Raw genomic sequence first — 12,167 nt, 5'->3', positions numbered from 1 at the left:
ACAGCAAACTGAGCATAACTGGAGAGGAGGTGGGCAGGGGGATGGGTTCAATGGGTAATGGGCATTAAGGAGGGCACTCACTGTGATGAGCACTGGGCGTTGTACGTAAGTGATGAACCACTAAATTCTACACCTGGAACTAATATTACACTGTACATTAACTCACTGGAATTTCAATAAAAACTTCAAAAGAAGAAAAAAAAGGAAACACAAAAGTAGTACAAATAAGCACATCTGTAAAATTAGGTCAACAGATTCACAGAATAAAAGGATGCAAAGTATGACACCATATACCTAAAACATGGGGGAGGGGAGTACAGAATGGGTTCAAACTTAAGTGACCATCAATTTAATATAAACTATATGCACGAGATGTTACATGCAAACCTAATGGTAACCACAAATCAAAAACCACTACTAAGTATGCAAAACACAAAAAGAAAGGAATCCAAATATATCACTAAAGAAAGCCAGCAAACTGTGAAAGACAGCAAGGATCAGAGAAGAAATACAAAAACTACAAAACAAGTAACAAAATGGTAGTAAATACATATCTATCAATACTTACTTTGAGTGTAAATGGAATAAACACTCCAATCAAAAGACAAGGGGTGACAAAATGGATAAAAAAACAATACTCATTTATATGCTGCCCACAAGAGACTCATTTCAGACCTAAAGACACATAGCAAATAGAAAGAGAATGGAGAAACATTTATCATGCAAATTGATGTCAAAAGAAAGTTGGGCTAGTCATACTTATATTGGACAAAATCGACTTTAAAAAACAAAGACTGTAACAAGAGACAAAGGAGACACTATATAATAATAAAGGGGACAATCCAACAAGAAGATATAACAATTTTAAGTATTTATGTACCCAAAATGGGAGTACCCAAATATATAAAACAGTTAATAACAAACATAAAGGAACTAATCAACAGTAATACAATAATAATAGAGAACTTTAAAACCCCACTTACATCAATGGACAGATCATCCAAACAGAAAATCAACAAGGAAACAAGTGGCTTTGAATGACACACTGGACCAGAGGGATTTAACAGACATATTCAGAACATTCCATCCTAAGACAGCAGAATACACATTCTTTTCAAGTACACACAGAACATTCTCCAGAACAGATCACATATTAGGCCACAAAACAACTCTCAACAAATTCAAAAAGATCAAAGTCATACCACGTATTTTTTCTGACCACAATGCTATGAAACTACAAATCAGCCACAAGAGAAAATCTGAAAAGAGCTCAAATACACGGAGGTTAAGTAACATGCTACTACACAATGAATGAATCAACCAGAGATCAAAGAAGAAATAAAACATTACATGTAGAGAAATGACAATGACAACACAATGGTCCAAAATCCTTGGGATGCAGCAAAAGCGGTTCTAAGAAGGACATTTATAGCAACACAACCCTACCTCGAGAAGCAGGAAAAATCTCCGATAAACAACCTAACCTTATACATAAAGGAACTAAAACAAACAAACAAACAAACAAACAAACAAAACCCAAAGCCAGCAGAAGGAAGGAAACAATAAAAATCAAAGCAGAAATAAATGATATAGAAACTTAATAGAGCAGATCAATGGAACCAGGAGCTGGTTCTTTGAAAACATTAACAAAATTGATAAACCTCTAGTTAGACTCATCAGAGAGCAGACTCAAACAAAATCACAAATGAAAGAGTAGAAATAACAAATGACACCACAGAAATTTACAAAGGATTACAAGAGAACTATGAAAAACTATATGCCAACAAATCGGACAACCTAGAAGAAATGGATAAATTCCTAGAAACACATAGCCTGCCAAAACCGCAGCAGGTAGAAATAGAAAATTTGAACAGACTGATTACCAGCAATGAAACTGAATCAATAATCAAAAACCTCTCAACAACAAAAGTCCATGACTAGATGGCTTCACAGGCAAATTCTACCACACATTTAATTTTTTTTAAAGATTTTATTTATTTATTTAGCAGAAAGAGAGAGGGAGATAGAGAGTGCATGCACAAGCAGGCAGAGCGGCAGGCAGAGGGAGAGGGAGAAGCAGATTCCCCTCTGGGCAGGGAGCCCAACATAGGGCTTGATCCCAGGACCCTGGGGTCAGACCTGAGCCAAAGGCAGCCACCTAACCAACTGAGCCACCCAGGCATCCTTCTACCACATATTTAAAGAAGAGCTAATACCCACTCTTCTCGAATTATTCCAAAAACTAGAAGAGGAAAGGAAATGTCCAAATGCATTCTATTAAGCCAGCATTACCTAAAACCAAGACACCACAAAAAAGGAGAACTATGCGTCAATCTCGCTGATGAACAGTTGCAAAAGTCCTCAACAAAATATTAGCAAACTGAACCCAACAATACATTTAAAAAAATCATTCACCAGGATCAAGTGGGATTTATTCCCAGGATGCAAGGGTCGTTCAATATTTGCATATCAATCAATGTGATATATCACTTCAATAAGGGAAAGGATAAAAACCATATGATCATTTCAATAGGTGCAGAAAAATTATTTGACAAAGTACAACATCCATTCATGATAAAAACCCTCAACAAAGTAGGCTTAAAGGGAACATACCTCAACAGAATAAAGGTCTTATATGAAAAACCTACAGCAAACATCATACTCAATGTGGAAAATCTAAGAGCTTTTCCTCTAAGGTCAGGAACAAGACAAGGATGTCCACTCTCACCATTTTTATTCAACAAAACACTAGAAGTCCTAGCAGCAATCAGACAACAAAAAGAAATAAAAGGCATCCAAATTGGTAATGAATAAGTTAAACTTTCACTATTTGCAGATGACCTAAGACCACAGAAAACCCAAAAGACTCCACCCAAAAAACCACTAGAACTGATTAATAAATTCAGTAAAGTCACAGGATACAAAATCAATGTACATTGTCCACTGCATTTCTACACATTAATAACAAAGCAGCAGAAAGATAAATGAAGAAAACAATCCCATCTACAACTAAACCCAAAATAATAAAATACTTAGGAATAAACTTAACTAGAGAGGTGAAAACTATAGAACATTGATGAAAGAAATTGAAGATGACACAAAGAAATAGAAAGATGTTCCGTGTTCATGGACTGGAAGAACAAATATTGTTAGAGTGTGTACTACCCGAAGCAATCTACAGATTTAATGCAACCCCTATCATGGTGCACTGGGTGTTATACACAACTAATGAATCATCGAGCCTTACATCGGAAACCGGGGATGTACTGTATGGTGACTAACATAATATAATAAAAAATCATTATATATAAAAAAAATGCAACCCCTATCAGAATACTAACAGCATTTTTCACAGAGCTAGAATAATCCTAAATTTTGTATGGAATCACAGAGACTCAAAATAGCCAAGGCAAGTTTGAAAAAGGACAAAACTGGAGGTATCCCAACCCCAGATTTCAAGATATACTACAAAGTATAGTAATAAAAACAGTATGGTATTAGCACAAAAATAGACATATAGATCAAAGGAACAAAACAGAGAGCCCAGAAATAAACCCACAATTAATCTTCAACAAAGGAGGCAAGAATAGGCAATGGGAAAAAGAAAGTCTCTGCAACAAATGGTGTTGGGAAAACTGGACAGCTACATGCAAAAGAATGACACTGGACCACTTCCTTACACCATACACAAAAATAAACTCAAAATGGATTAGGGACCTAAACATGAGATTTGAAACCATAAAAATCCTAGAAGAGAGCACAGGCAGTAATTTCTCGACATTGGCCATAGCAACGTCTTTCTAGATATGCCTGCTGAGGCAAGAGAAACATAAGCAAAAATACACTTTTGGGATTACATCAAAATAAAAAGCTTCTGCACAACAAAGGACAAAACTAAAAAGACAACCTACTGAATGGGAGAAGATATCTGCAAATGATATATCTGATAAAGTGTTAATATCCAAAATATATAAAGAACTTATACAACTCAGGGCACCTGGGTGACTCAGTTGTGTCCGACTCTTGATTTCAGCTTGGTTTATGATCTTGGGGTCATGGGATCAAGCCTTATGTTGGGCTCCACACTGAGTGTGGGGCCTGCTTAAGTTTCTCTTTCTCCCTTCCCCTCTCTGCTTCCCCCCACCCCCCCACGCACGTACTCTTAAAAAAAAAAAAAAAAAAAACTTATACAACTCAACACCAAACAAATAATCCAATTAAAATGGAAAATGGGCAGAAGATATGAACAGACATTTCTCCAAAGAAGATACCGGATGGCCAACAGACACATGAAAAGATGCTCAACATCACTCATCAGCAGGGAAATGCATCAAAACCACAATGAGATATCACCTTAAACCTGTCAAAATGGGTAAAATGAAAAACTCAAGAAACAAGTGTTGACGAGGATATGGAGAAAAAGGAACCCTCAAGCACCGTTGGTGGGAATGCAAACTGGCGCAGTCACTGTGGAAAACAGTATGGATGTTCCTCAAAAAGTTAAAAATAGAGCTACCCTATGATCCAGTAATGACACTACTGGGTATTTACCCAAAGAATATGAAAACACTAACTCAAAGGGATATATAAAACCCTATGTTTATTGCAGCATTATTTACAATAGCCAAACTACAAAGGCAGCCCAAGTGTCCATCAACAGATGAATGGATAAAGAAGATTGGGATATATATATACACACACATACATACATACAATGGAATATTATTCAGCCATAAAAAAGAATGAAATCTTGCCATCTGCAACAATATAGATGGATCTAGAGGATAATACTAAGTGAAATAAGCCAGTCACAAAAAGACAAATACGATATGATTTCACTCATATGTGTAATTTAAGAAACAAATGAACAAAGGGAAAACAAAAGAGACTGATCAAAAAACAGACTCTTGGGGCGCCTGGGTGGCACAGTTGTTAAGCATCTGCCTTCGGCTCAGGGCGTGATACCAGCATTCTGGGATCGAGCCCCACATCAGGCTCCCCCGCTGGGGGCCTGCTTCTTCCTCTCCCACGCCCCCTGCCTGTGTTCCCTCTCTTGCTGGCTGTCTCTCTCTCTGTCGAATTTATTTATTTATTCGACAGAGATAGAGACAGCCAGCGAGAGAGGGAACACAAGCAGGGGGAGTGGGAGAGGAAGAAGCAGGCTCATAGCGGAAGAGCCTGATGTGGGGCTCGATCCCAGAATGCCGGGATCACGCCCTGAGCCGTAGGCAGACGCTTAACCGCTGTGCCACCCAGGCGCCCCAAGAGTACACTTATCTTGATGAACACTAAGTAATATATGGAATTGTTGGATTATATTGTACACCAGAAACTAATATAACACTGTGCATTAACTACACTGGAATTGAAATTTTAAAAAATATGCTAACCCCTAATCGCTTAATTTCTTCATCTGTAAATGGTATATGGAATGACCAGGGCCCTAGGAAAAGCACTCCACCCTGCTCATCTGTATAAAAATCCCAGCCCCCTATGGATAAAGAGCAACTGGGGCACATTTTAACCTTTGCTATATCTGAGTATGCAGTGGTCACTGTCTTGAAAGGATAGATGACACTGGTCTTAGGCCACTCTTGTGGTCCATGCCCTCGAGATACATGCCCTGCTACAAGCAAAATCTCATTATAGTGAACACCATTAGGACTGAATGAGGAACACTAGGCCAGTTCTTGCAGATGACCCACAGAAACAGGGATATGTTGGTCTGGTTATAGTGACTTCTCTAAATCTGTAACAAAACAGAAAGATTGAAACAAGGTTCAGGCTGACTCTAAGAGCTACGCTTTTGCAATCTCACATTTCCTTTTTCAAGCAGCAACTGTTTTCCAGTTTTCCTCTGCCTGTTCCCTGCACAAACAATCCAACCACTCCTACCAGAAAACAAGCAAAAATAAAGAAGATGCCTAAGCCTCTGTGATAGATAACTGTGGACTGGCTTGCTCAACCTCTATTCCACCCTTCTAGATGGAAGGGTTGGGAAGCTAAAAAGACACTTCCAAGACTCCTTCACATCTAGGGTTTTGCATGTGAGTTAGAGTCTATGAATACATACCTTCATTTGGGATCTGAAAGGTGAACTCACGGTACGCATTTCTACTAATGAGCACAGTGGTGGAGATTTAAATTTCAGTGTTGGAGTCTTCTCGCTTTCTGAGTGTCGGAGCAGGGTTAACTGGTAGTGGCCTCTTCATCACTCTTCCTCACCTTCGACTGCAGCTACAAGGCATATGTCTTCACCTCAATTTCCAGTGATTGCCCCAGACCTTCCCAGGTGGGTCATTATTCTAGAAATTATCCTCCGAGGCCTAGCCTAGAGGTCACCTTAGTCTATTTTGTATACATGTAATCTCCTGAATTAAATGCCTTCATGCTAATAATAGCTAGAGTGGTTTCTATTTTATGCACTGAACTGACTGATATGGCCACTTACCCAAAGAAAATGCTAAAAGATCAAGGAAACTGAAAGAGAAAATAGGTAAAGAGGATGTGGCTGCCTTTTTCTAGCAAATTGCTAGATTCAGAATACTTTTACTACTTTTAAGATCAACTTGATTCTCTAAGATTTATGTCCAATCAACTCATATCAAGGTGAATCTTATTTCCTCTTTTTTCTAAATCTCCTCTAAGAGAGGGTGGAGATGTGTATGTGCATTATCTGACTTAAAAAAGAAACATCAGGAAGAGGAATAAAAAGAGCAAAGAGAATCATTATTCTTTAAATTTCAGAATGTCATATTTCATGGACTGAATATTCATTAAATCCCAGTAATGAATTCTAGCAAAATGAAAAAAATCTTCAGTAAGAAATTTGTAAGTGTAAATACAATATAAGAAAACATCTTTCTAGGGAGGAGTTAAGATGGCAGAGGAGTAGGGGACCCCTTTTTCAGCCGGTCCCCTGAGTCGAGTTGGATAGGTACCAGACCGTCCTGAACATCCACGGAATCAGCCTGAGACGCAGGAAGATACATCTGGATCTCTACAAATGAACATCTCCAGCGCTGAGTGTTGAGGTACAAAGCGGGGAGCCGTGAAACCGCGCACAGATATCGGAAGATAAACGGAAGGGGGAGGGAGCCGCCGTGTTCGGGCGCCGGGAAGTGGTAGCCACCTGCATGGGGGAGCTGGCGGACTCACGGACCGGCACCCGCAAGAGAGCAGACTGAGACGTGAGCCAGGGAATGCGCGCCACCAGACTGAAACGGAGCTCGGAGCTCCTGTGCGCTCACTGGAACCAGACTGAGACCGGGAGCTTCCGGAGCGTGCGGGGGCGGCTGGCTGCTGTTGGTGTTAGAAACACAAAGAACAGAGACGCGCCGGCCCTGGAAGTGAGGGCTGGGACGCTGGGTGTGGGGTGCACATCCCGGATGCTGCAGGGTTGAGCAGCACCAACAGAAACAGAGTTAAAGTGGCCAGAACATCAGTGGAGAATGGGATGCAATCCCTCTGTTCTGAGACAGGCTGAAAAATCAAGAAGCCCACAACCCGGGCGCCTGGGTGGCGCAGTCATTGAGCGCCTGCCTTCGGCTTAGGGCGTGATCCCGGCGTTCCGGAAAGGAGTCCCTCATCGGGCTCCTCCGCTGGGAGCCTGCTTCTTCCTCTCCCACTCCCCTGCTTCTGTTCCCTCTCTCGCTGGTTGGCTGCCACATAAATAAATAAATAAAATCTTTAAAGAAGAAGCCCACATCCCTAAGATCCCTATAAAACAAGGGGCACGGCCTGGGACCCAGTCAATAATTTGGGCTCTGGAAACCCCGCAACCTCTCTTCATCAGAATGACAAGAAGGAGAAGCCCCCCCCAGCAAAGAAAAGACAGTGATTCTGTGGCCTCTGCCACAGAAATAATGGATATGGATGTAACCAAATTATCAGAAATGGAATTCAGAGTAACGATGGTCAAAATGATGAGTAGAATTGAAAAAACTATTAACGAAAAGGTTACTGAGAATATAGAATCCCTAAGGACAGAAATGAGAGCGAATCTGACAGAAATTAAAAATTCTATGAGCCAAATGCAGGCAAAACTAGAGGCTCTGACGGCCAGGGTCACAGAAGCAGAGGAACGGGTTAGTGAATTGGAGGATGGGTTAATAGAGGAAAAAATGAAAATAGAAGATGGTCTTAAAAAAATCCACGCCCACGAATGTTGGCTACGGGAGATTACTGACTCAACGAAACGATCCAATGTTAGAATCATCGGCATCCCCGAGGGGGTGGAGAAAAACAGAGGTCTAGAAGAGATATTTGAACACATTGTAGCTGAAAACTTCCCTAATCTAGCAAGGGAAACAAACATTCGTGTCCAAGAGGCAGAGAGGACCCCTCCCAAGCTCAACCACGACAAACCTACTCCACGTCACGTCATAGTGCATTTCGCAAATATTAGATGCAAGGATACAGTATTGAAAGCGGCCAGGGCAAAGAAATTTCTCACGTACCAAGGCAAAGGCATCAGAATTACGTCAGACCTGTCTACACAGACCTGGAATGAGAGAAAGGGTTGCGGGGGCATTTATAAAGCTCTTCCAGAGAAAAACGTAAAGACATTTCAGAATCGACAGTCACTAACCAATTTCGTAACCACGAAACCAGCCCTACAGGAGATATTACGGGGGGTTCTATAAAAGTAAAAAGGCCCCAAGAGTGATACAAAACAGAAAGTCACAGCCAATACAAACAAAGACTTTACTGACAACATGGCAGAATTAAAAGCATATCTCTCAGTACTCAGCCTGAACATTAATGGTTTAAATTCTGGTTTCAAACGCCACAGGGTTGCAGATTGGATAAAAAGAAATGACCCATCCATTTGCTGTCTACAAGAGACTCATTTCGAACCCAAAGATGCATTCAGACTGAGAGTAAGGGGATGGAGTACCATCTTTCACGCAAATGGACCTCAAAAGAAAGCTGGGGTAGCAATTCTCATATCAGATAAATTGGATTTTAAACTACAGACTATAGTTAGAGACGCAGAAGGGCACTATATTATTCTTAAAGGAAGTATTCAACAAGTGGATATGACAATTATAAATATATATGCCCCCAACAGGGGAGCAGCAAGATACACAAGCCAACTCTTAACCAGAATAAAGAGACATATAGATAAAAATACATTAATAGTAGGGGACCTCAACATTCCACTATCAGCAATAGACAGAGCACCGGAGCAGAAAACCAACACAGAAACAAAAGCTTTGAATGCCATACTCGACGAGTTGGACGTCATAGATATATATAGAACACTACACCCCAGAACCAAAGAATATTCATTCTATTCTAATGCCCATGGAACATTCTCAAGAACAGACAATGTTCTGGGTCACAAAACAGGTCTCGACCGACACCAAAAGACTGAAATTATTCCCTGCGTGTTCTCAGACCACAACGCTCTGAAATTGGAACTCAACCACAAGGAAAAATTTGGAAGAAACTCAAACACTTGGAGACTAAGAACCATCCTGCTCAGGAATGATTCGATAAACCAGGAAATCAAAAATCAATTTAAACAATTTATGGAGAACAATGAGAATGAAAACACAATGGTCCAAAACCTATGCAATACTGCAAAGGCAGTCCTAAGGGGGAAATTCATAGCCATCCAAGCCTCACTCAAAAGAATAGAAAAATCTCAAATGCAGTTTTTATATTCTCACCTCAAGAAGCTGGAACAGCAACAGAGGGACGGGCCTGATCCATGTACGAGAATGCAGTTGACCAAGATTAGAGAAGAAATCAATGAATTAGAAACCAGGAGTACAGTAGAGCAGATCAACAGAACTAGAAGCTGGTTCTTTGAGAGAATCAATAAAATTGACAGACCTCTGGCAAGACTTACCCAAAAGAACAGAGAAAGGATGCAAATTAATAAAATTATGAATGAAAAAGGACAGGTCACAACCAACACCAATGAAATTGGAAGGATTATTAGAAACTTTTATCAACAGCTATATGCCAATAAACTAATAAGCAATCTGGAAGAGATGGAGGACTTCCTGAAATCTATACACTACCAAGACTGAAACAGGAAGAAATTGATTTTTTAAACAGGCCAATTAATTATGAAGAGATTGAAACAGTGATAAACCACCTTCCAAATAACAAAACTCCAGGCCTGGATGGTTTTCCTGGGGAATTCTACCAAACATTCAAAGAAGAAATAATACCTATTCTCCTAAAGCTATTTCATAAAACAGAAACAGAAGGAAAGCTACCAAACTCATTCTATGAGGCCAATATTACCTTGATCCCCAAACCAGGCAAAGACCCCATCAAAAAGGAGAATTACAGACCGATTTCCCTAATGAATATGGACGCCAAAATCCTCAACAAGATCCTGGCTAATAGAATCCAACAGTACATTAAAAGGATTATCCATCATGACCAAGTGGGATTCATCCCTGGGATGAGAGCGTGGTTCAACATTCGCAAATCGATCAGCATAATATATCATATCAACAAGAAAAGACTCAGGAACCATATGATCCTCTCAATTGTTGCAGAAAAAGCATTTGACAAAATACAGCATCCTTTCCTCATTAAAACCCTTCAGAGCGTAGGGATAGAGGATACAATCCTCAATCTCATAAAAACCATCTATGAAAAGCCTACAGCAAATATCATTCTCAATGGGGAAAAGCTGGAAGCCTTTCCCTTAAGATCAGGAACTCGACAAGGATGCCCACTCTCGCCACTATTATTCAACATAGTACTAGAAGTCCTTGCAACAGCAATCAGACAACAAAAAGGGATAAAAAGTATCCAGATCGGCAAAGAAGAAGTCAAACTGTCTCTCTTCGCAGATGACATGATACTCTATATGGAAAACCCAAAAGAATCCACCCCCAAACTATTAGAAGTTATAGAGCAACTAGTCAATGTGGCGGGATACAAAATCAATGCTCAGGAAATCAGTTGCATTTATACACCGAATAATGAGACTGAAGAAAAGAGAAATTAGGAATGCACCCCATTTGCAATAGCACCAAAACCATAGCGGCCTTGGAATTAACTTTCAACTCAGAGACATAAAGGGCTATATTCTAGAAAACTAGAAATCACTCTTGAAAGACATTGAAGAAGAAACACAAAAGATGGAAAATGTTCCATGCTCATGGACTGAAGAATTAACATAGTTAAAATGTCCATGCTACCCAGAGCAATCTACATTTCAATGCTATCCCGATCAAAAATACCGATGACATTTTTCACGAACTGGAACAAATAGTCCTTAAATTTGTATGGAACCAGAAAAAGGCTCCGAATCGCAAATGGAACTGTGAATCAGGAAAACAAAGCTGGAGCATCACAATGCTGGATTTCGAAGCTGAGCTACAAAGCTGTGATCACAAAGACAGCATGGTACTCGACAAAAACAGACACATCGATCCAATGGAACAGAATAGAGAACTCCAGAAATGGACCCGGCTTCTTGGGCAACTTAATCTTTGATAACAGGAAAACATCCAGTGGAAAAAGACAGTCTTTCAGTAAATGGTGCTGGGAAAAATTTGGACAGCTATGTTAGGCAAAAGAATGAAACTTAACCACTCTCTCACACCCCTTCCAAACAAAGATAAACTCCAACTGGATAAAAGACTCTCGATGTGAGACAGGAATCCATCAAAATCCTAGAGGAGAACATAGCAGCAACCTCTACGACATCAGCCAAAGCAACCTTTTCATGACATCTCCAAAGGCAAGAGAAAACAAAAGGTAAAATGAACTTGTGGGACTTCATCAAGATAAAAGCTTCTGCACAGCCAAGGAAAGTCAACAAAACTAAGAGGCAGCCCACGGAATGGGAGAATATATTTGCAAATGATGCTACAGATAAAAGACTGGTATCCAAGATCTACAAAGGACTTCTCAAACTCAATACGCAAGAAACAAAGAAACAAATCATAAAATGGGCAGAAGGGGCGCTCTGGCAAAGCTGTTGCTGCTCTGCCCTCGGCCCAGGGCGTGATCCCGCGCGGGATCGGCACCGCATCAGGCCCCTCCACCTATGAGCCTGCTTCTTCCCTCCCACTCCCCTGCTTGTGTTCTCTCTCGCTGGCTGTCTCTATCTCTGTCGACAAAATAAATAAAATCGAAAAAAAAAAATGGGCAGAAGAATACGTAGACACTTTCAATGAGGACATACA

The 12,167-nt window shown here is 40.3% G+C and overlaps 1 long non-coding RNA gene across 1 annotated transcript in view; it reads right to left on the bottom strand.

Annotated features, from left to right (window-relative positions):
• LOC121105791 overlaps positions 1-6,321 on the bottom strand; it is a 29,061-nt gene extending 22,740 nt beyond the window's left edge. The window contains exon 1 of the long non-coding RNA XR_005838464.1: positions 6,074-6,321. This is a non-coding gene — a long non-coding RNA (uncharacterized LOC121105791). The remainder of the gene's footprint in view (positions 1-6,073) is intronic.
• Positions 6,322-12,167: the final 5,846 nt, after the last annotated feature.

The sequence above is a fragment of the Ursus maritimus genome, unplaced genomic scaffold (assembly GCF_017311325.1).
Source record: "Ursus maritimus isolate PB19 unplaced genomic scaffold, ASM1731132v1 scaffold_1, whole genome shotgun sequence".
Lineage (NCBI taxonomy): Eukaryota > Metazoa > Chordata > Mammalia > Carnivora > Ursidae > Ursus > Ursus maritimus.
Note: the sequence above shows the minus strand (reverse complement) of the source record. Positions and strands in the feature narration are given on the sequence as shown.